We start from the raw sequence: 21,205 nt of genomic DNA, 5'->3' as shown, positions 1-21,205 counted from the left end.
TTATCTGAAATGAAGTAAATTCTGAAGGTTGCCAGGAAGTCCTTAGTGTATTCATCCTTATCTCAAAACGAGTTGCCAGTTGCAGGTTTATCAACCTCTTTCACCTACATATACTTTTCTGACTTTTTCTGCAGTAAATGAGGATTAGCTGCACAAGATTGCTCAGAGCTTCCAAAACTAATAATAGGGAGCAAAACATCTCACACACTCTCTGGAGAACATTTCACAGTTGTTTTTTTGCATCATCCATTGGGGGGAAAAAAAAAGACCATAAATTCTTGTGTAGTTTTATCAGTTCCAGCTGTTAAAAATTGCAAATATGAGATTCTACATGGGCATAGCTTGTGATTTTACATTAGTGTATCACCCTGGACGACGAAACAAGGAATGCAGCAGTGCATGAGGTTATCTGTACAGTTGTGTATACTCCTCTGGCTGATGCAAGAGAGGAGAAACACCAGAATATGGGATGCTGAATTCCTGAGTTCATGCACTCTAATGAGGATGAAATTTAACCCTGTAGCTTCACTCCCAGTGTGATGAGGCTTACTTTTTTTTTTTTGGGAAAACTTAGAGAAAGTACAGTAAAAATGAGATTCTGAGGCTGAAATTTTGAACTGTATCAGGATGGGGACCAAGGGGGAGGGAAGATGAGGCAGCACCGCTAAATAGGTGCAACCTCCTTGCAGTCTCGGTTCTCATAATCTGCGATGATGCCCATGAGGTTTGGGATCACTGGAGACATCCCAGGCAGGCTGGATGGAGCTCTGAGCAACCTGAGCTGGTGAAGATGTCCCTGCTCATGGCAGGGGTGGCACTGGGGAAGATTTTGAGGTCCCTTCAACCCAAACTATTCTATGATCCTATGATCTGCCCCCATGAGCTGCTTGGGGAAGAGGAAGGAACCTTCTCCGTGCAGGGCACCATACAACACCCATGAAACCACCTTGTGGTTTTGTTAATGGTGCAAGGCAACGCTGTTGGAAAAGGAGTCGCGTGGAGCATTGAAAGGTCGGTGCTACGTGCCGAGACACCAGCCCTTCACCAGCAGCTGCTTGGCCACCAGGTTATGCTCTGCCGCCCACTGCTTTCAGACCAAATTAGTTCAGAAAACAAGTTTTATCACAGATGTAGTCAATGTACCTACATCCCAGGGCTTATAGTCAGGGCTGCCAGGTGGGTTTGATAAGGTAGACTGAGTAATAAAGTCATTTACACTGTAGCCATTTGCCTGCTGCTGGGTAAAAACTGAAGATCTTGGTCATTCATCATCTCATTTTAAGAAGTCAAGACCCGTTTTTCTTTTTTCTCACAGGTAAATGACTTCTGGCCACAACATTCCGTGTTGCAAGAAAGTGTCATAATTCGAAAGTATTAGAGAATAAGTGACTCAGAGTGGTTTTGATGAGAGTTGCAAATGTGCAATGAAAATTCTAATTTTTGAGCCCTTTCACCTAGTTGGGGTTTGAGTTGACATTTTATTTTTTAAGAAGAAAAGGAAATTCATCATTTTTCCAAACGTATGCAAATTCTGACCGCAGTGCAATGCGGTTTCCAGAACTATCCCAGGCAGAGATTTCAGAGAATAACCACTGCTGAAGGTCTCCTCCTCCGAGACCTATGGTCATGGAGCAGTGCGGTAGGGACAATGGGTAGGTGACAGAAGCCTCATGTCCTATTTTTGCTTGAATGATGCCTCTTAACTAGACCTGGTCCTCTCTGTGCTGATGACATGGCTACAGGGGCCAAACAAACAGGTCCAAACAGAGCTCTTGAGTAAGTAATTTCTCTGTTTTAATGGACCATCACTTTTACTTTTAACAGCTCTTTATTCTGGGTGAACTCGCTGTGCTGAACCCAACAAGAGCTAGAAAAATGAATTGTGGTCCTGTCTGTATTTCAAACAATGCACAATCCTGCATGACCATTTATTCCTTGTATAACAGCTTCTCCATCAGTGCTGGAGGCCATCATCTATTTTTCCAGTGCTTGTTTGCAGGTCTTACTTTCTTAATTTTCCACTGCAAAGAGTAGGCAAGGAATGACAGCCAACAAGGCAGGCCCAAAACCAGTAGAGGGATAAGAAGGACCAGTATCAAAGCTCAGCAAACCATAAAGTTTAGGGGCTTTTCTTTCTTTAGTCCCACTTGAGCTCAAGGTAGATGAGACCACAAGAACATCATCCAAGATTAGGAGAAAGCAACCAAGATCTGTGGGAATGAAGATCTGTGGTTCCCAGGATATAACCAATGGCCAGGCCACCGCATCTTGGGTGAGAGTGAGGGTGTTCAAGAAGACAGGAGCACTGCAGTTTGCACTCTGATTTTGTGAGAATGAGATTATGTGATAAACCTTGTTTGTGCAGTCCAGTCCTTTGAAGGTCACCACCCACAGCCCCAAATCCACTGAGCATCTGTGTCTCACACTCCCACCCGCTGAAGGACATGAATGTGTCACAGGATCCCATAGTGACCATAGCCCACGTCACATGAAAGAATCAGGTCTTTGACACTTCGTAGAACCACAGAATGTCCTGAGCTGGAAGGGCCCCACAAGTATCATTGAATCTAACTCCTGTCCCTGCACAGGACAACCCCACAGTTCACACCGTGTGTCTGAGGACGTTGTCCAGTCTCTTCTTGAACACTGTCAGGCTTGGGGCCGTGACAACTCCCTGGGGAGCCTGTTCCAGTGTCCAGCACCCTCTGGATGAAGAACCTTTTCCTCATGTCCAACCCAAACCTCCCCTGGCACATCTTCCTGACATTCCCTTGGGTTCTGTTGTTGTTCACCAGAGAGAAGAATTCAATGCCTTCCCCTCCTCTTCCCTTTGTGAGGAAGCTGCAGACTGCGATGAGGTCTTCCCTCAGTCTCCTCTTCTCCAGGCTGAATAAACCAAGTGACTTCAACCGTTCCTCCTGTGGTTTCCCCTCTAAACCCTTCACCAATTTCATAGCCTCTTTTGGACACTCTTCAGTAGCTTAATATCTTTTTTATCCTATGTCCCCAGAACTGCACACAGTACTCCAGGTGAGGCTGCACCAGTGCAGAGCAAAGCGGTACAATCCCCTCCCTGCCCGGTTGGAGATGCTGTGCTGGATGAACCCAGGACACAGCTCCCTCTTGGCTGCCAGAGACATTGTTGGCTCATGTTCAACTTGCTGTTGACCAGAACCCCCAGATCCTTCTTGCCCTTATTGAACTTCATGGGGTTGGTGATCGCCCAATTCTCCAATTTGTCCAGATCCCTCTGCAAGGCCTCTCTGCACTCAAGAATGTTGACAGCTCCTCCCAATTTTGTGTCATTGGCAAACTTGCCAAGCAGTCCCTCAAATCCTGAGTCTAAGTCATTTATGAAGGCATTGAAGAGCATTGGCCCTAAGATGGATCCCTGCAGAACTCACTGGTGACTGGTCACCATCCCGACATGGCCCCATTTACTAGAACCCTTTGAGCCTGGCCCATCGGCCAATTGCTCACCCACTGCACTGTGTGTTTACCCAGCTGTGTGCTGGACATCTTGTCCAGGAGGAGACTGTGAGAGACAGTATCAAAGGCTTTTCTGAAGTCCAAAAAGATCACATCAGCTGCCTTCCCTTGGTCAACTGGGTGGGCAGCCTTGTTATAGTCAAACAAACTTTCTCCTTACAAACCTGTGCTGGCTGGGACCCATGACTGCATTGTCGTTCAGATGTTTTTTAATAACTCCCAGAATAATCTTCTCCATGACTTTGCCAGGCACGGAAGTGAGGCTGACAGGTCTGTAGTTATCAGGATCATTCCTGTTGCCCTTCTTGAAGAGTGGGACAACATTTGCCAGCTTCCAACCAACTGGAACTGCCACAGATTCCCAGAAACATTGAAAAAACATGGAGAGATATCTTGTTATGGCATCAGCCAGCTCTTTAAGTACCCTTGGATCCTTTTAATAGTTCTGTGGTCAAACTCTTGCACATCCAGTAAAAGAGCAGCAGGAATTAAGCAAACAATATCTATACTATATAAACATGAGAAGATATGGGCAAAATCTTAGCTGACAGTAGTTCATCCAAACCACATCCATGGCAGATAGTCACGAAGAACAAATTAGGATGTAAATTATTTCCTTGCAAAAGACTTGATCAGATAACGTAGTTGTTTCATCAGATAATTTATTTGCAAAAGATAATTCAAGCAGCTCTGCCAGGGTGGAGTTTTATTTTTAGGTACAGACCATAAGCCTCCCAGCCAAGGAGCTGTGTAGCCACAGTTCTCACAAATATGTTGTTTATAAACCCCCCTTGTTGCTAATGGGCCAGTCTGATTTGGTAGAAGAGGTTATGAAGCAGCTCACAGACAGAGGTCCCACATGGATCACAAAGGGATTGCAATAACCATATTTTGGTCTTTGCTTCCCTGTTTTTCCTCAGGGAGATAAGAAATGATTGGTTTCTCCACCAGAGAATCTTTGGGAAATGGTAATGAATTATAGACAATGGTGGAAACATTTGGAGAGGACAATGCATGAGGCCCTCTCCTGAGACACCCTGAGCCGATGATGCTTTCTTGTGATTCCAGACCAGGGATACCAATAGCTGACATATAAAGGCATTTCTTTCCATTTTTGGCTCCTGTCTTCCCAAACACTTTTTCCCTCACGTGGCCAGATGTAAGGCATTCATACAGGAGCCAGTTCTCCATCTCAAAAGCAATTGAAGCACTCTGGTTTGAAGCTGATTATCAAGAACATTACTTGCACGATTTCCAGTTTTGGACTGCTGTTCTTTTTGATATGGACTGAATTCTCCTTGTTAAATGTAGTTAAGATCTTCAGAGAATTCGGATTCCTGATTTTGTGAAATACTTCTTTGATCAACCAAGTGAGAACTGTATTTAGTCTTTGAAAAGAAGTAGGCAATAAGTACCATGAATTGAACTAAAGAAGTGGTGAATAGATGATGACAGGGCAGTGGATGTGATCTACCTTGACTTGAGTAAGGCATTTGACACAGTCTCCCACAGCATCCTCACAGCTAAACTGAGGGAGTGCGGTCTGGACGATCGGGTAGTGAGGTGGATGTGAACTGGCTGAAGGGAAGAAGCCAGAAAGTCGTGGTCAATGGGGCAGAGTCCAACTGGAGGCCTGGATCTAGTGTAGTGCCTCAGGGGTCAGTACTGGGGCCGGTATTATTCAATATATTCATCAATGATTTGGACGAGGTAATAGAGTGCAGTATCGGCAAGTTTGACACCAAGCTGGGAGGAGTGGCTGACACTGGAAGCTGTGCTGCCATCCAGAGACCTGGACAGGCTGGAGAGTTGGGTGAGGAGAAATTTAATGAAATATAACAAGGGCAAGCTTAGAGTCTTGAATCTGGGCAGGAACATCCCCAGGTTCCGGTATAAGCTGGGGAATGAGCTATTAGAGAACAGTGTAGGGGAAAGGGACCTGGGGGTCCAGGGGACAGCAGGGTGACCATGAGCCAGCACTGGGCCCTTGTGGCCAGGAAGGCCAATGGTACCTGGGGTGGGTTAGAAGGGGGTGGTCAGTAGGTCAGAGAGGTTTTCCTGCCCTTCTACTCTGCCCTGGTGAGACCACACCTGGAATCTTGTGTCCAGTTGTGGCCCCTCAGCTCCAGAAGGACAGGGAACTGCTGCAGAGAGTCCAGCGCAGCCACCAAGATGCTGAAGGGAGTGGAGCATCTCCCGTGTGAGGAAAGGCTGAGGGAGCTGGGGCTCTGGAGCTGGAGAAGAGGAGACTGAGGGGTGACCTCATTATTGTTTACAAATATATAAAGGGTGAGTGTCAGGAGGATGGAGCCAGGCTCTTTTCGGTGACAACCAACGATAGGACAAGGGGTAATGGGTTCAAACTGGAACACAAGAGGTTCCACTTAAATTTGAGAAGAGACTTCTTCTCAGTGAGGGTGTCAGAGCCTGGCCCAGGCTGCCCAGGGAGGTTGTGGAGTCTCCTTCTCTGCAGACATTCAAACCCGCCTGGACACCTTCCTGTGTAACCTCAGCTGGGTGTTCCTGCTCCATGGGGGGATTGCACTGGATGAGCTTTCGAGGTCCCTTCCAATCCCTGACATTCTGTGATTCTGTGGCTCTGTGATATGAAAAGTCTGAATGAGAAATAACAAGCTAGAATTTGAACACACTTTTCGGTTTCATAAATGTCATAAGATGAATCTCTATATTATATTTACTTTCTGTTTGTATGCTGTAACAGCAGATTTTATTGTGCGGGTTGGTTGTGTATTTATTTGGACACAGTTCCTTTGCACAAAATTTAAATAGCAATTTTATCCATCTCTATCTACCCCATAAATAGAGAAAATTCCTATATAATCATTTGTGGATTATATAGGCTATTCGCATTATTATGACCACATGGTCATCAGGGTGACAGTCCAGAAATTAACGTCTTTACATCTAACCTTCACTTAAGAAGTTCTGCACTGTTTTGAAATTACCAGTGCTTGAAATTAAGTCTCTGTAGATACACTAAACCTTGAAATAAGATGCAGACACTCAGGAACAGAGGAAGCCATTGCATTAGGGGGAACAAGACAAGTGGGGTATGAGCAATGAGGTTTTGGAGGAGAGAAAAGTTATGGATGATTACAGGTGGATTTCATGATTGCTCTTCACATTACGTGTGTAAACCACACTGCATAGAGCAATTAGAAGGTTGTATCAATATACAGGAGTTGCATGTACGACTGTGAAGAAACTCTAGTTTCCCTGAAATAATCAGTTAAGCCTTCACCTCCCCTAATGCTCAGGGGGTTCCTGGCTCGGGAGATGGGATTTATGTCTAAGAGCAGCAGCTCAGGTCATGCCACATATCACAAGACTTCTGTGGTGCACAAGAGCAGATCACTGATAAACAACTTAAACGAGACGAGCGGAAGGAGACAAGCAGGCAAAGTACCCAAATGTCTCATCATCCCGGTCTGAAGTTACTTTGCAAAGGATTCAAGCAGGGTTTTACCATATAAAGTTGCATTAGGCAAAGTCAAATTTTTATCAGATGGTGATTGCTCCTCTGTTTTATTTACGACAGCATCCTGGCTTGTATCAGCATTAGTGTGGCCACCAGGACCAAGGCAATGACTGTTCCCATATGCTGGGCACTGGGGAGGCCAAACCTTGAATCCTGGGGGTAGTTTTGGGCCCCTCACACCAAGAAAGACCTTGAGGTACTGGAGCGAGTTGAGAGAAGGGAACGGAGCTGGGGAGGGGCTGGAGCACAAGTGGGATGGGAGCGGCTGAGGGACCTGGGGGGTTCAGCTGGAGAACAGGAGCTGAGGGGAGACCTTCTGATCTCTGAACTGCCTGAAAGGAGCTTGGAGCCAGGGGGGTCGGGCTCTGCTCCCCAGGAACAAGCGCCAGGAGCAGAGGAAACGGCCTCAAGTTGCGCCAGGGGAGGTTGAGGTTGGATGTGGGGAACAATTTCTTCCCCAAAGGGCTGTGGGGCATTGGAACAGGCTGCCCAGGGCAGTGCTGGAGTCACCATCTCTGGAGGGGTTGAACAGACGTGGAGATGAGGTTCTCAGGGACATGGGGTAGTGCCAGTGTGAGGTTAATGATTGGACTCGACCATCTTGAGGGTCTTTTCCAACCAAAATGATTCTGTGATCCTATGATTCTTTCTTTCTTGTTACGAAAGGCGGCATTAGCAGAGGCTTTCTGCATGTGTGTAGACAATCTTTGTTCCCTCAGGGGAGAGAAAGGGATGTTTTAAACTGGATTAAACAGTCACATGCCCTGGCAGAACCTGGATATGGCTGATGAAAGAGCAGATAAATGGTAGTTGATCAAGAGATGGGTTTTGGTCCTTGTCCTCACGAGAGAATTGTAAGGAGAAAGGGGAGAACGGTAATGCTTTACACCCTGGAAAGCAAGGACGGACTGCGGTCCCCTGTGACAACCATACTCAAAAGGTTTTGCATCATAAGTGTCTAGTTTTGAAAGACTAAGATACTGAAGTGGATTGCATCAAGGTCACAGAAGTCTGCCATTTGAATTTTTCATAGTGAACATATAGACATATATATCCATACATGTATTTCCTCTGAAAAATGGCCTTTTGGGATGAACACAACACTTCCTGAAAACTGACAGTTGGGACAAATAATGCCAAATAAAATTTCATTTTATTTTAGACCCATAAATATTTTGCAGAACATTCTCAAGGTGGATTTACGCCATGTTGTCATTTATTGTAACCAAGGTGTTTTATGCAGAGTTTCTGAAGGCTGTTTCTAAAGTGGTTCGGGCTGTAAAATGTCTGCAGTAAACAAAAATTGGGTCACTTTTGTGCTTTCTGAAGACAAAGGAACTTGGTAATTTCTAACAATTATTTATTTCCTGAATTTACTCGTTGTTGCTCCTTCTTATCTCGTAATTGTTTGGCTAAGAAATTGAAATGGACAAATATGTCCTTTTGCTTAAGTCAGTGGAAAAAATCACATTAGCAGCGATGAAGTGAAATGAGACGTGGTGACAGTCAAATCATGCGTGTAACGTATGTGGGAAAATGCCGCTGTCTACGGGCCTCGTCGTTCCTGCTGTGCCAGGACTAAGGCCAATGGATGCTCTTGTCTTATAGAGCTCAGCAGAGAAAGGAATGAGATATTGTCCTGTCATGATTACTCCAGGGCAGAGAAAGCTGAACCACGTTCAGTTCAATATTCAGTGTTGTTTCTTGCTTTGCCAAACAGTTCTTGGGGGACTGAAATGACTCAAAAACATCACTGGAAAGCAAAATAAATAAAAATATTTTTATTTCTTTTTTTGTAAGATAATTTAACATGGAAACTGGATTTTGGATCCTCAGTGTAACAAGGTGTTTTGTTCCAGATCATTTTAAAACAAAATTATGAGCTTTGAGTATTCAAAAAGACTTTGTCTTTTAACATTTGTTGGCATTTTTTTATTAGTTTTGATTTATGGCAATGGTAAGAAATCTCCTAGTGGAATCTCTGGTGTATTAACTGCTGAAATGCAGAAGGAACACATGTATGGGAAGGATTCCCATTCCCCAGTTACTCCAGTGCAAAGGATGCTTAGCAAGAGCGAACATCACATCAACAAGCTAAATGTGAATTTCTGTCTTGTTTTACATATTTTGTTTTTCCTCACATTGTGGAGCAAGTAGATAAATATACTTGTTCTGCACTCATATTTTTGACAGGAATTTTTTGAGGTAAGTGGCAAGACAGTTATCTGAACTTTCTTTTCCTTTTTAAGTTGTGGGACTATTTCCACTTGTGTGCTGGGTTTCTTCAGCTTTTGTTTTGTTTTGATGGGTTGGTTTTATTTTTAATATGGCTGTTTTTATTTTTTTCCCTTTGGAAAAATAAAAATAATAATAATCCATTTTTTCTTTTTATTTAAATCTCAAAAAAACCCCCCAAACTACTTCTTGAAATGTTTACACTCAAAATCCATAATCTTTGAGGTGCTGGGAGAATCTCATTATGTACATAGTACAACCAATTAAATGATTAAAGAGGAAACAAACAAGCAAGAAAATCTTAACAACTCTGAGAGGGTAAACTGGAAAATGAAAAAGCATCCACATACACCAACCAAAAACAGAGGTACAGTACTTGATGGGAAGGGCAGCATTGATTGCCAATACTCAACATTGCTGATGTTGTGCATTTCAGAAGAGGTAAAACTGGAAACACTGTATAGGGTGAACTGTGTAAGACAGGAGTCACTGATTGTCACTATCTCAATTTTTGGTTGCTTGGGAAGCCTGCAAGAACGTATTTCAGGCATCTATTTAAATGGGACTAAAGCACAAACCTCTTTGTAAAGCAGGATTGAATTTAAGCATGTGTCCCACTCCGTCTGGAGACAAGTAAGAGCTGCTGGGATGATTTTTCCAGCCCTGCTTTCTGCTGGACATCATTGCTCGAGACAAAGGTGTTGGCTTTGGCTTGTCAGCAAAATCAACACAAAGATGAATTGAGAGGATATTCTGTAAAAACATTTAAAGATAACGGGCGTGCTCCTGGATAACCCCAAGAGCCAGGTCCTTGCATGGCAAGAGGGTTTTGGGAAGCCATGGGTGCTGGCTGAGCACAAGCTGCCGTGTCCTTACCATGTCCCTGCTTTGCAGTCAATGCCAGTGCTGTAGGACTGTAGGATGTTGTGTGACAGCATCCTCATAGCTAAGCTGAGGGAGTGCGGTCTGGACGATCGGGTAGTGAGGTGGATGTGAACTGGCTGAAGGGAAGAAGCCAGAGAGTCGTGGTCAATGGGGCAGAGTCCAGCTGAGACCTGGATCTAGTGGAGTGTTCAAGGGTCAGTGCTGGGGATGGTATTATTCAATATATTCATCAATTATTTGGATGAGGGAATAGAGTGACTGTCAGCAAGTTTGCTGGTGACACCAAGCTGGGAGGAGTGGCTGACACTGGAAGCTGTGCTGCCATCCAGAGACCTGGACAGGCTGGAGAGATGGGTGGGAAAAATGTAATGAAATAGAACAACGGCAAGTGTAGAGTCTTGAATCTGGGCAGGAACAACCCCAGGTTCCAGTATAAGTTGGGGAATGGCCTATTAGAGAGCAGTGTAGGGGAAAGGGACCTGGGGGTCCAGGGGACAGCAGAGTGACCATGAGCCAGCACTGGGCCCCTGTGGCTGGGAAAGTCAATGGTACCTGGAGTGGGTTAGAAGGGGGTGGTCAGTAGGTCAGAGAGGTTCTCCTGCCCCTCTGCTCTGCCCTGGTGAGACCACACCTGGAATCTTGTGTCCAGTTGTGGCCCCTCAGTTCCAGAAGGACAGGGAACTGCTGCAGAGAGTCCAGCGCAGCCACCAAGATGCTGAAGGGAGTGGAGCATCTCCCGTGTGAGGAAAGGCTGAGGGAGCTGGGGCTCTGGAGCTTGAAGAAGAGGAGACTGAGGGGTGATCACATTAATGTTTACAGATATATAAAGGGTGAGTGTCAGGAGGATGGAGCCAGGCTCTTCTCGGTGACAACCAAAGGTAGGACAAGGGGTAATGGGTACAAACTGGAACACAAGAGGTTCCACCTTAATATGAAAAGAAACTTCTTCCCAGTGAGGGTGTCAGAGCCTGGCCCAGGCTGCCCAGGGAGGTTGTGGAGTCTCCTTCTCTGCAGACATTCAAACCCGCCTGGACACCTTCCTGTGGAACCTCAGCTGGGTGTTCCTGCTCCATGGGGGGATTGCACTGGGTGAGCTTTCGAGGTCCCTTCCAGTCTCTAAAATTCTGTGGTTCAGTGATTTCTCTAGCAGAGATACAACTTCTAAGTACTATGCTGGAACTGTTGAATCTTCAGTTCGGGCTGGTTTTTATTTTTGATGGGACCATATTTCCAGACAACATTTTCTGCCATGGAAAATAGAGCCAGAAATGCTGAGGATTGTGTATCTTAATGTTCTCTTTTCCCTCTGTGTTAGGATGCTCTGGCTGCAAACCCACCATGCAGGTGGATCTTGCATAGATGCAGTGTTGCTGCATGGCAGTGCTGAGGCTGAGGAAACCCAATCTGTGTAGAGTGGAGATGCAGTGGAGATATGAGATGTTAAAAAGAAATCCCCTTTTGACTCATCTCCAGGAGCTGTTTCAAACTGGGAGCATTTTGCCTGAAGTACTAAGAGACCTCTGGGGATTTAGGACTCTGACATGTGGCATCTCTGCTCATGCAATGGTTAAGATCCGTGAGCTGCCAGTGATGACACAGTCCTTGTTCATGATGAGTTGTGTATTTGGCATGAGAGGGAAACTTGAGTATATTGGAACAATTTGTCTTTTGACCTGAATTTACTAAGCCTTTTAGATTCAGTAGTGCCAGCAAACCCATGTTACTTGTCTCTCAGAAAACCCCAATGACATGTGATGGGGACCTCATAGCTGGTGTCCTTTGTTCTGTCTGTCACACAGATCCTGTCCAGACCAGCACTATGTGCACTGTCACCTTTGTATGTCTGCATCTTCCAAAGAACATTGTCCATGGAGACCTGTTCAGAAATGAAGTTGTGCTCCAGTGCATCACTGTAGGGAAAATACAGGAACGGGGAGCATGTGACACTCCATGGAGCATCACTGTCCTTTAGAAGACACATTGATTGGGACACACTGATGGTGGTCCTAGTTCTGTACAGCATCCATTCCTCTTGTTCTGCACAGCATCCTCCTTCCCATCCATCCAGCAAAATATCAGGGCATCACAGATAATGAACACAATGAACTTACGTTGATAAACGTTTGTTCATTTATTTATTGATAGCTTTGCACTTCTTTTTGCCGAGGTGGGGACAGGGAACAACTTGCCGAGCTGTACGTCTAAAGTTAGACATCTAAATTAATTGACTGGCTCAGGAAACAGGTCAGGGACTGTCAGAAAAGCCATTTTCAAGTTATTTGGCTGGTTTTCTTCATTTGCTGCAGCGTGGTGTGCATGGGAAGGATCAGAAGATACTTTGCACAAAGATGTATGAGGTGATGTGCATGTTGTGGGCGAAGTGGCTATGGGATAACATTTACCCTGTAGAACATGGTTATTTGTAGCACCTTTTTGAGTTAAAAAATAATAAAAAAGACATGTTGACACAGTGTACTTTCAATGAAATGTTATTCTTGTTCTTGATCACTTTTTGAAAATTTAAAATACAAATCACTGGGACTGGCAATGCTCAGCAAAGGGGGTGTGTGGATAGACATTTGGTAGGGAAGGGAAACAAAAAAGATTGTATATCAGGGCCCTGCAGATTCACATTGACTTAGAAACCTGCTGAATACTGCAGAGCCAGCAAGCCTTGTAAGCTACATTTTGGGCCTGTAGTAATGCTGGAGTAGGCAAACATATGTGTCCTTGCAAGGGCAAGCACCCTTACAGTGATGCTTATTAAAACCATAGACCTATTTCAAACCTTTTCAGGTGGTTCGTCCTCAGATGCTTCTCTGGAGATGTTCAGAGGGGCAGCAGATCCATCCAGAAGGAATGGATGGGGTAGAGCTGAGGTGAAGGGAGACACATCTTCCCGGCTTGATGTTTTCAACACTGCTATAGCTGGTTGAAGGGGACCAAACCTCCGAGGAAGATGGGCTTGGTTCCGTTTGACCAGCCAGAGCAGAGCATAGCTCCTGACCATGTAAGTTGCTTGGCTTCATTTCACTTTACCTGCAAGTGGAATTAAATACGTTGGATTGATTAGATAGAACCACTGGTGCTTACCACTGCCAAAGGGAAAGACAGATGGTGCAGAGCTTAGGACATCAGCTTAGGAAGCCTCACCACTTTCCATCTTAGATGACTTCTGATACATCTATTTTCACCAGGAACTGATCCCTACACATGGTCCATGTGTCGCCCCAGATCCTGGGTGAGCGTCTGGAGTAGGGTGAATTTCTCACAAATGCACAAGTTGACAGTATTTCGGGCTGGGGAGCCAAGTTCTGGGTCCCTGTATAGATATTTCATGGAGTCTGGGTTTATTTTAGTGTCTGGTCTCAGCTCATGAGCCTGGGAGTGGGTAATGAGGGAAGTCCTTTGAAGCTTGGGAGACTGGCATCTGCTCATCTTGAGCCAAAGACGCACATGTCTGAAGATTTCTGTTCATGCAGCTGCTTTCTTCCTGCTGCTTTCTCTCTCTTTTTCCTCTTTATTATTATTATTATTATTATTATTTAAATATAAGTAATAAAAATAAAAGGAAAAGCAGGAGGGAGGAAAAGAGGAAAGACGCCGCCTTTGTCTATTGAAGTCACCTGCCAGTTGTCAGTCAGGCATCACTTTTCAGAGTGCCGTCCCAAGCCCTCCAGCTGTACCTGGGACTCTCATAGAGGAGACAGCTGCTGGCGACCACGAGCAGCAGGGAACGGGGCAGCTTCCAAACAGGACAAAAGCAGCATTTTTCCAGCCCTGTGCATAGGCCCCTTTCCATGTGCATGTGGTTTTACAGGGACCTGATACATTATTTTCTGAAATACATTTTATTTAGGAGTTTTTTTGGGGGTATTTATGGTGGTGGTTTTTTTGCCCTTACCAGTACTCAACCTTGGGAGGAATATTAACCTGCGTAACCTTAGGACTCCTCTGCTTTATTCTATTTTCCTTTTGTTTTATCGGGGCTATTCATTAGCAAGGCAACCTCAGCAATATAAATTCCTTATTTCCTATGTAGGTATCCACCTTTCGGCCAAAAGAACAGCTCGTATAAGCATTCAGCTACAATTACTGTTGATCTGTTGCGATAGGACAAAGGATGATGGTTTTAAAATAAAAGGGGGGAGATTCAGGCCAGACAGGAGGAGGAAATTTTTTGCAATGAGGGTGGTGAGAGGCTGGCCCAGGTTGGGCAAAGAGGTGGTGGATGAACCATCCCTGGAGACATCCCAGGCCAGGCTGGATGGGGCTCTGAGCAACCTGAGCTGGTGAAGATGTCCCTGATCATGGCAGGGGTGGCACTTTGAAGGTCCTTTCCAACTAAAATTATTCTGTTATATTAATTTCATTTAGTGTCCAATAGGACTAAGACTGTTGCAGGCTTGATGGAAGTGATGAACACTTAAACCTGTCCTTAAGCTATTTGATAATTTTCCCTTCAGTCCAAGCACAAGTGGCCCAACCAGGTGATGGAGTGAGGAACAGAGTTAAAACAATGGCCTTGACCTCCAGCCAGGCTATAAATTGTCCTAAACCTCAGTCCTGTGTCGGCATGACTAGTCTGCATTATTTCTTCTCATGTGTCCTTGCAAGTGTGTGCCTGTAACTTAATTCTGACCCATGCTGTGCGGCAAGAATTAATGTTGATGAGTTAATGCTTCAGTGGAACAGGCGTTTGCAGGCTGGAGACAGCTGCAGAAAGTAAATGAGGGATGAGATTCCACTACAGATTTAAACCCCAAATTCATATAGTCAGTCAAGACTAGGGACAGGTTCAGCTGACCAGCCAGAAGTGTTGGTTTCATTTGCCAGCACATAAGCATCTGGTACCATCCAAGGAGCCACAGAATCATAGAACAGTTTGGGTTGGAACAGACCTTCCAAGCTCATCTAGTCCAACCCCTGCCATGAGCAGGGACATCTTCACCAGCTCAGGTTGCTCAGAGCCCCATCCAGCCTGGCCTGGGGTGTCTCCAGGGATGGTTCATCCACCTCCTCTCTGGACAACCTGGGCCAGTACTTTATCATTCTTTCTGTAAAGTGAGTCTGAGACAACCACATGTGTCATGCAGATATGGCATAAGATACATCTGAAGAAGAGATAGAAGACAGTCAACTATCCTTAGGATGTCTCCATAGTTAGTAAAACATCTTTTTAGGTAGCTAAATGAAGTCCAGATCTACACAGACTACATCATCATCGAAGTTTTAGAGGTAAAGAGCTCACTGGGTGAAGAAAAGAAGTGTTGTGTTTGAGACATGGACAGTGGGTTGATCAACAAAACCAAAGAGAGAACAGAGGTCAGGATTCACACCCCTACCTGCTGTTTCCACTGTGTGCCCATTTATTTTTTCCCATCTTTCCCATTTATCTTGCACAGTTGTTATGATTAAACAAAAAAAAAAAGCTAATTTTCCTCTACTCTGTTTCTCTTCTGATTTAGTCTTCATAACCTAAGAGTGAAATCCGTAGAAGAAGGACAGGATGAAACAATGTTTGAGAAGCACCTTCTTGAGTTACATCTAGGAGACCACAGGGTTTGGGTCAGATGCAGAAGCCTTGGTTTTGATTCAGACCGAAATTTTGCAAACCATCTTGGTGACTGAGGAACATAAATGTCATTGGTTTCAAGGTCTATATTGGTATATTAAATGATGCTGAGATACAAGCACAGGAACTCAGTGGTTTCTGCTGTGTTTAGCACAGTTGTTGGCGCAGTTCTGGCCTGTATTAACTAGCACTGACCCCAAGAGTTCCCAGGCTCAGGCTGGGAATTAGAACATATCAAGAACCATTCCCAGTAAGGAGTTTGAAGATGACCATCTGTTTAAGAAAGTGAGAGAGCTGAACAGCTGGGTTTTTTGCCCATTGGTTTGATATCAAGAACACAGATTCTGGCACCGCTTAGAGAACTAATAGTGATGTAGACAGTGAAAATCAGACTCAGAGATGCCAAAGCCTCTTTGGAGTATGAGGCTAAGGAATGGCCTCACACAAGCTACTGGGATAGAAGCTAGCTGGCTCCAGTGTTGCCTACAGCAGTGTGTGTCCAGCCTGAACTACAGAACAGGCCCGGAGGTTGGATGAATAGAATCACAGAATCACTGTGGTTGGGAGTGACCCTCAAGATCATCAAGGCCAACTGTTAACCCAACACTGGAACTACACCGTGTCCCTAAGAACCTCATCTATGTGTGTTTTAAACCCCTGCAGGGATGGTGACTTCACCACTGCCCTGGGCAGCCTGTTCCAGGTCATACATGGGTACGAATTTGCTGAATGACTGCACATACCTGCTAACAGTACCACTCATAGCAGGGGTAAAATTAAGATGTAATAATGAATTTCTGCAGCACAGACATGTCTCTGAACCTCTAAATACATCAGGTTTGCTGAGGGTATTTTGGGGTGGAATTCCTACAATTTTCCAAGGGAAATGAAAACTTTTCAAAATCTTGGCCATAATGATAGCAGCTTGTCTCCATCACTGCAGAGCTTCAAAATATTTCCTAAGTGCTCTCTTAAAACAAATTAGACTGATTGAAAACTACCACAATTTTGAATATTTGCCCTAAAGGGTAATAAGCTAATCTGTTAGAAACGGCTTGAGGTCTTCAGCTCCTAGGAACAGGATATTCAGGATATTCTGGAAATATCTCCAGGCTGTCCTAGGTGGGTGAAAGGCAACTAGTCCACTTGTCTTGCAGTTTGCAAAAGAATGTACTGAACTCATTGCTACACGGTCTTATTAGAGCAAAGAATTAAGCAGTGCTCAGATGAAGAAGGGACGTTTGTGTACACGGCAAGACTATCCCGAATTACAACAGATTTAGGAAAACAAGCCTGTAATTTTTGAAAGGGTTGCATGCCTGCTTTGCTGCATAGTGTCACATTAAATAAGACGCAACTTTCTGCAGCCTGTTCTATTACTGTGCTGAGACAGTGTATTGAATTAATCATGTTCAATCCCCTACAGCAATTCCTGTATCTGTAGCATTCATTTTGACCTTAATAAAAAAGATCTGTTTTGACTTACTGTGAGTAAAGAGGAGAGTTTTGCAACTGATTTGAGATCTAGATCACATTCAGTCTTGCTCTTTGCAAGCCGTTCCTGCCCAGTGCTGTTTAATTCTTTCTCCGTGTCACTAAATCCAAAGCATTTTCCACCAACGCAGAATGGATGACAATATTTGAGGCTATCTGCTATGTAGTGATTTTCAGAATGACCTTAAAAACCATTTTCAGGACAGTGTAAATAATCTTTTGTTTAGGTGGAGCTTATAATCAGATGGCTGATATTTCTGGAGAAATATGTGTGGAGTACATCTTTGTTATCAAATTTGCGTGGATTCAGGAGTTTGCATCCTTTGTAGATTTGCAGATCCTTATGTACTTTCTGTGGGCACTGAGGGCACTGTAGAGTGAATACAACCTGCTTGACTGCATTTGACAAAGTCAAATTCAAGTGAAATGCAATTACAGAAAAGCATTTGTCTTCTTGCAGTATCTGGAAGCAGAGGACACTGGCGATGTCTCCCTGAAACCACACACTTCCTTACATTCCATAGCAGCCTAATCCCTATGGGGATATAAAGAAGCATGTAATCTCATAAGAGAAGTCTGGATGTTGACCAGGACAGCAGGACAGCTGTCCATCCTCCACTCCTCAAGAGGTAGTGTTGCTCTTCAGAAGTGTTACAGAGCTGGGGGTCTGCTTCCTCTTTGAAAAATACGTGGCAGCATAAAAACCTGTAATTTTGCTGGTGCCCTCGGTTAGTTTGGGATGGTTTGGAGATATATTTTCATATGGTTCAGATTTTGCAGTGCCCATCATTTGCAAGCACTGCCATGTGTGCCATTGCAGAGTGACAACGGCTGAAATCTCATGTGCGTGCATAGAGGTGCATGTTGGGCATATATTGGACTTGTTTGATCACCCTGAAATCCTGAAAAACTAGAGTCTGCTGTAAAAAAAAAAAAAACCAAACCAGTCATAAAGAATCACAGAATCATTTTTGTTGGAAAAGACCTTCAAGATCACCGAGTCCAACCATAAACCCAAAACTGGCACTAAACCATGTCCCTAAGAACCTCATCTACACATCTTTTAAACACTTCTAGGGATTGTGATTCAGCCACTTCCCTGGGCAGCCTGTTCCAATGCCAGACAAGATAAGTGAGAGGTGATAAATAGAGTGTTCTTCCTTTTCATTTTATTATTATTATTGAGGCAAGGCCTTGAGGACGTGGCTGAGAAAAGCAGCCACTCATACATGTACAGGGAGATGGTCCCTGTCCTGGAGAGCTGCCTGGCCAAGTGAGCAACACTTTCCAGAGCAGACAGCAGCTCACTAGAGCCTGGACAGGTTGTTCAGAAACAAGCTTTTAAGTTATAAAATCACGGAGTCGTTTAGGTCAGCAGGGATGTCTGGAGGCCTCTTGTGCATCTCCTGCCACAAAGTAGGGCCAGCTAAGGTCGGTTTGCTCAGAATCACAGAGTCCCAGAATCCCAGAAAGTCAGGGATTGGAAGGGACCTGGAAAGCTCATCCAGTGCAATCCCCCCATGGAGCAGGAACACCCAGCTGAGGTTCCACAGGAAGGTGTCCAGGTGGGTTTGAATGTCTGCAGAGAAGGAGACTCCACAACCTCCCTGGGCAGCCTGGGCCAGGCTCTGCCACCCTCACTGAGAAGAAGTTTCTTCTCATATTTAAGTGGAATCTCTTGTGTTCCAGTTTGCACCCATTCCCCCTTGTCCTACCTTTGGTTGTCACAGAGAAGAGCCTGGCTCCATCCTCCTGACACTCACCCTTTATATATTTGTAAACATTAATGTGATCACCCGTCAGTCTCCTCTTCTCCAGCTCCAGAGCCCCAGCTCCCTCAGCCTTTCCTCACACGGGAGATGCTCCACTCCCTTCAGCATCTTGGTGGCTGCGCTGGACTCTCTCCAGCAGTTCCCTGTCCTTCTGGAACTGAGGGGCCACAACTGGACACAAGATTCCAGGTGTGGTCTCCCCAGGGCAGAGCAGAGGGGCAGGAAAACCTCTCTGACCTACTGACCACCCCCTTCTAACCCATCCCAGGTACCATTGGCCTTCCTGGCACAAGGGCCCAGTGCTGGCTCATGGTCATCCTGCTGTCCCCAGGACCCCCAGGTCCCTTTTCCCTACACCCCTCTCTAATAGGTCATTCCCCAACCTATACTGGAACTCAGCATCATGTCTAGCTGAGTTTGAATCTCTCCAGCGATGGAGATGCCTCAGCCTCTTTGGGTCTCTGCCCTGGGGTTTGACTACCTTCATGTTGAAAAATCTGTCTGCTGATATCTAATTGGAATTTCCTGCGTTTCAACTCATGTCATGTCCTGGTACACCTTTGAGAGGAGCTTCTCATGACACAGAGGTCAGGACATACCTATGGATTTCTGTATTTGATGACAGAAATGACCTGCAAAAGTGAAACAGAGGGTATCCCGGTGTCCACTCCTATACGAAGTCTTTGATTTGGGGCTATTGCACACTCTTGTTCTCAGTGGGGAAGATTCGTAAAGATGATTTCTTTCTAAGCTGAAGCCTCTCTGAGGATGGGAAAAGGGATAGAAGTAACCATGATACTAGGCTAGTGATACACAGCTAGTGCACACAAATATATAGAGTAGAAAAATAAAATAAGCTTTTTCCAATGTCTTCTCTTTCAAAAGAGTCAAACAAATGAGGAACAGTCTCAGCACTAAAATCCAGGTGGGAAAAACCCCAAGATTTGAAGGAAACACAAAGGCTTTCTGAAGGCAGATGCTGGTGAGAGGATGCTGGCCAGGCACAGACTCCAGAGAGCAGAGCAGCACATCTTCTCCCCCGAGGCTGTAGGTCTCCTTGGAGCATGGAGGCCTCTCTCCTGCCTCTGTCACTCTCAAGGTGTTTTATTGTGTTCAAGAGGTTGGGTCAGGGTTTGTCTCCATGCCTACAGGGCTCTCCATCCTTCCCTGTGGCAGGGGTGTTCCCCTGCATGGCGCTAATTCAGAAAAAGTCTCTTTTGGAACTTCCCTGCATATCTGACATGGCTGATTTTTCACATCTCACCTGTAAGCACCTTGTTTTTTTCTATCCTTGCTTTTTCTTTCTGTCAGTTAATCGATAAATCTGTGTCCTTACATGATCTATATCTATAAAAGAGTTTAGAATGGAAGTCCATCCCATGGCATTGCTCATCATAATGCTCATTTGGGGCTGATCTGGTCAGTAATCTACGTTTTTACTTACAGCAAAACTTCAAGGACTAAATAGTTTGTGAATATGACAAGGCATGGAAGGGGGATTTGTATAGAATCAGAGGATGACAGAATCATAGAGTCATTTTGGTTGGAAAAGCCCCTTAAGATCATCGAGTCCAACTGTTAACCTCATTCTGGTACCAAACCATGGTCCTAAGAACCTCATCTATGTGTCTTTTAAACAACTCCAAGGATGATGACTCCATCACTGCCCTTGCCAGCCTGTTTCAAAGCCTGACAACCCTTTCCAGGAAGAATTTTTTCCTAATATCCAATCTGAACCTTCCCTGTGTGTCGGGAGGAAAAGTGATGCTGAGAGGTACATGGCTGGTCCATGATGTATGGGAAGCTCACAGCGAAAGAGTCATATTTCTCTCCTGAGCCTCACCTTGGACCCTGCTTCTGTATCTGTCAACAGTGGAGAGGCAATTACAGACATTTGTAACAAAAATTACTTTGCTGAAGCAGTATTTCAAGCTTCAGTTATCACAACATTTGACAGGGAACATCCTGGGACAGGTAATAGCTGCATCCCTTTAAGGAGCAGCAATCCAGCAGAGCTGGGAAAACTTGCGCTATTTACAAACGCAAATTCATAGTTCATACATTAGTAGTGTTCCTGTTCCATGGATTTAGAGGCTGCTGAGTCTAGGAATGGTTCAGATTTATTTTCACTTTAAAGTTTCATGATTCTGTTATTATAAATGCTGCTGTAAGTATTTTTCCTCGTGTAAAAAGACTTACTGACTGCAGTGAACAGATTGGTGGCTTTTGGGAGGAGTTGCTTGTTTGTTTTAAAGC

The 21,205-nt window shown here is 44.8% G+C and overlaps 1 protein-coding gene across 4 annotated transcripts in view; it reads right to left on the bottom strand.

Annotated features, from left to right (window-relative positions):
- The window catches only part of LOC136100349 (interleukin-17A-like), a 34,386-nt gene that overhangs the window by 7,443 nt on the left and 5,738 nt on the right, over positions 1-21,205 (bottom strand). The window contains exon 2 of one of the 4 annotated variants that reach the window (XR_011738560.1): positions 8,755-13,147. The exons of the other annotated variants lie outside the window; for them this stretch is intronic. The gene's annotated coding sequence lies outside the window, so the exon portion shown is untranslated. Of the gene's footprint in view, positions 1-8,754; positions 13,148-21,205 lie in introns of those variants that run through there. 4 annotated transcript variants of the gene reach the window in all.

This window comes from Patagioenas fasciata, chromosome 3, assembly GCF_037038585.1.
Source record: "Patagioenas fasciata isolate bPatFas1 chromosome 3, bPatFas1.hap1, whole genome shotgun sequence".
NCBI lineage: Eukaryota > Metazoa > Chordata > Aves > Columbiformes > Columbidae > Patagioenas > Patagioenas fasciata.
This window is presented reverse-complemented; position numbering and strand designations above follow the sequence as displayed.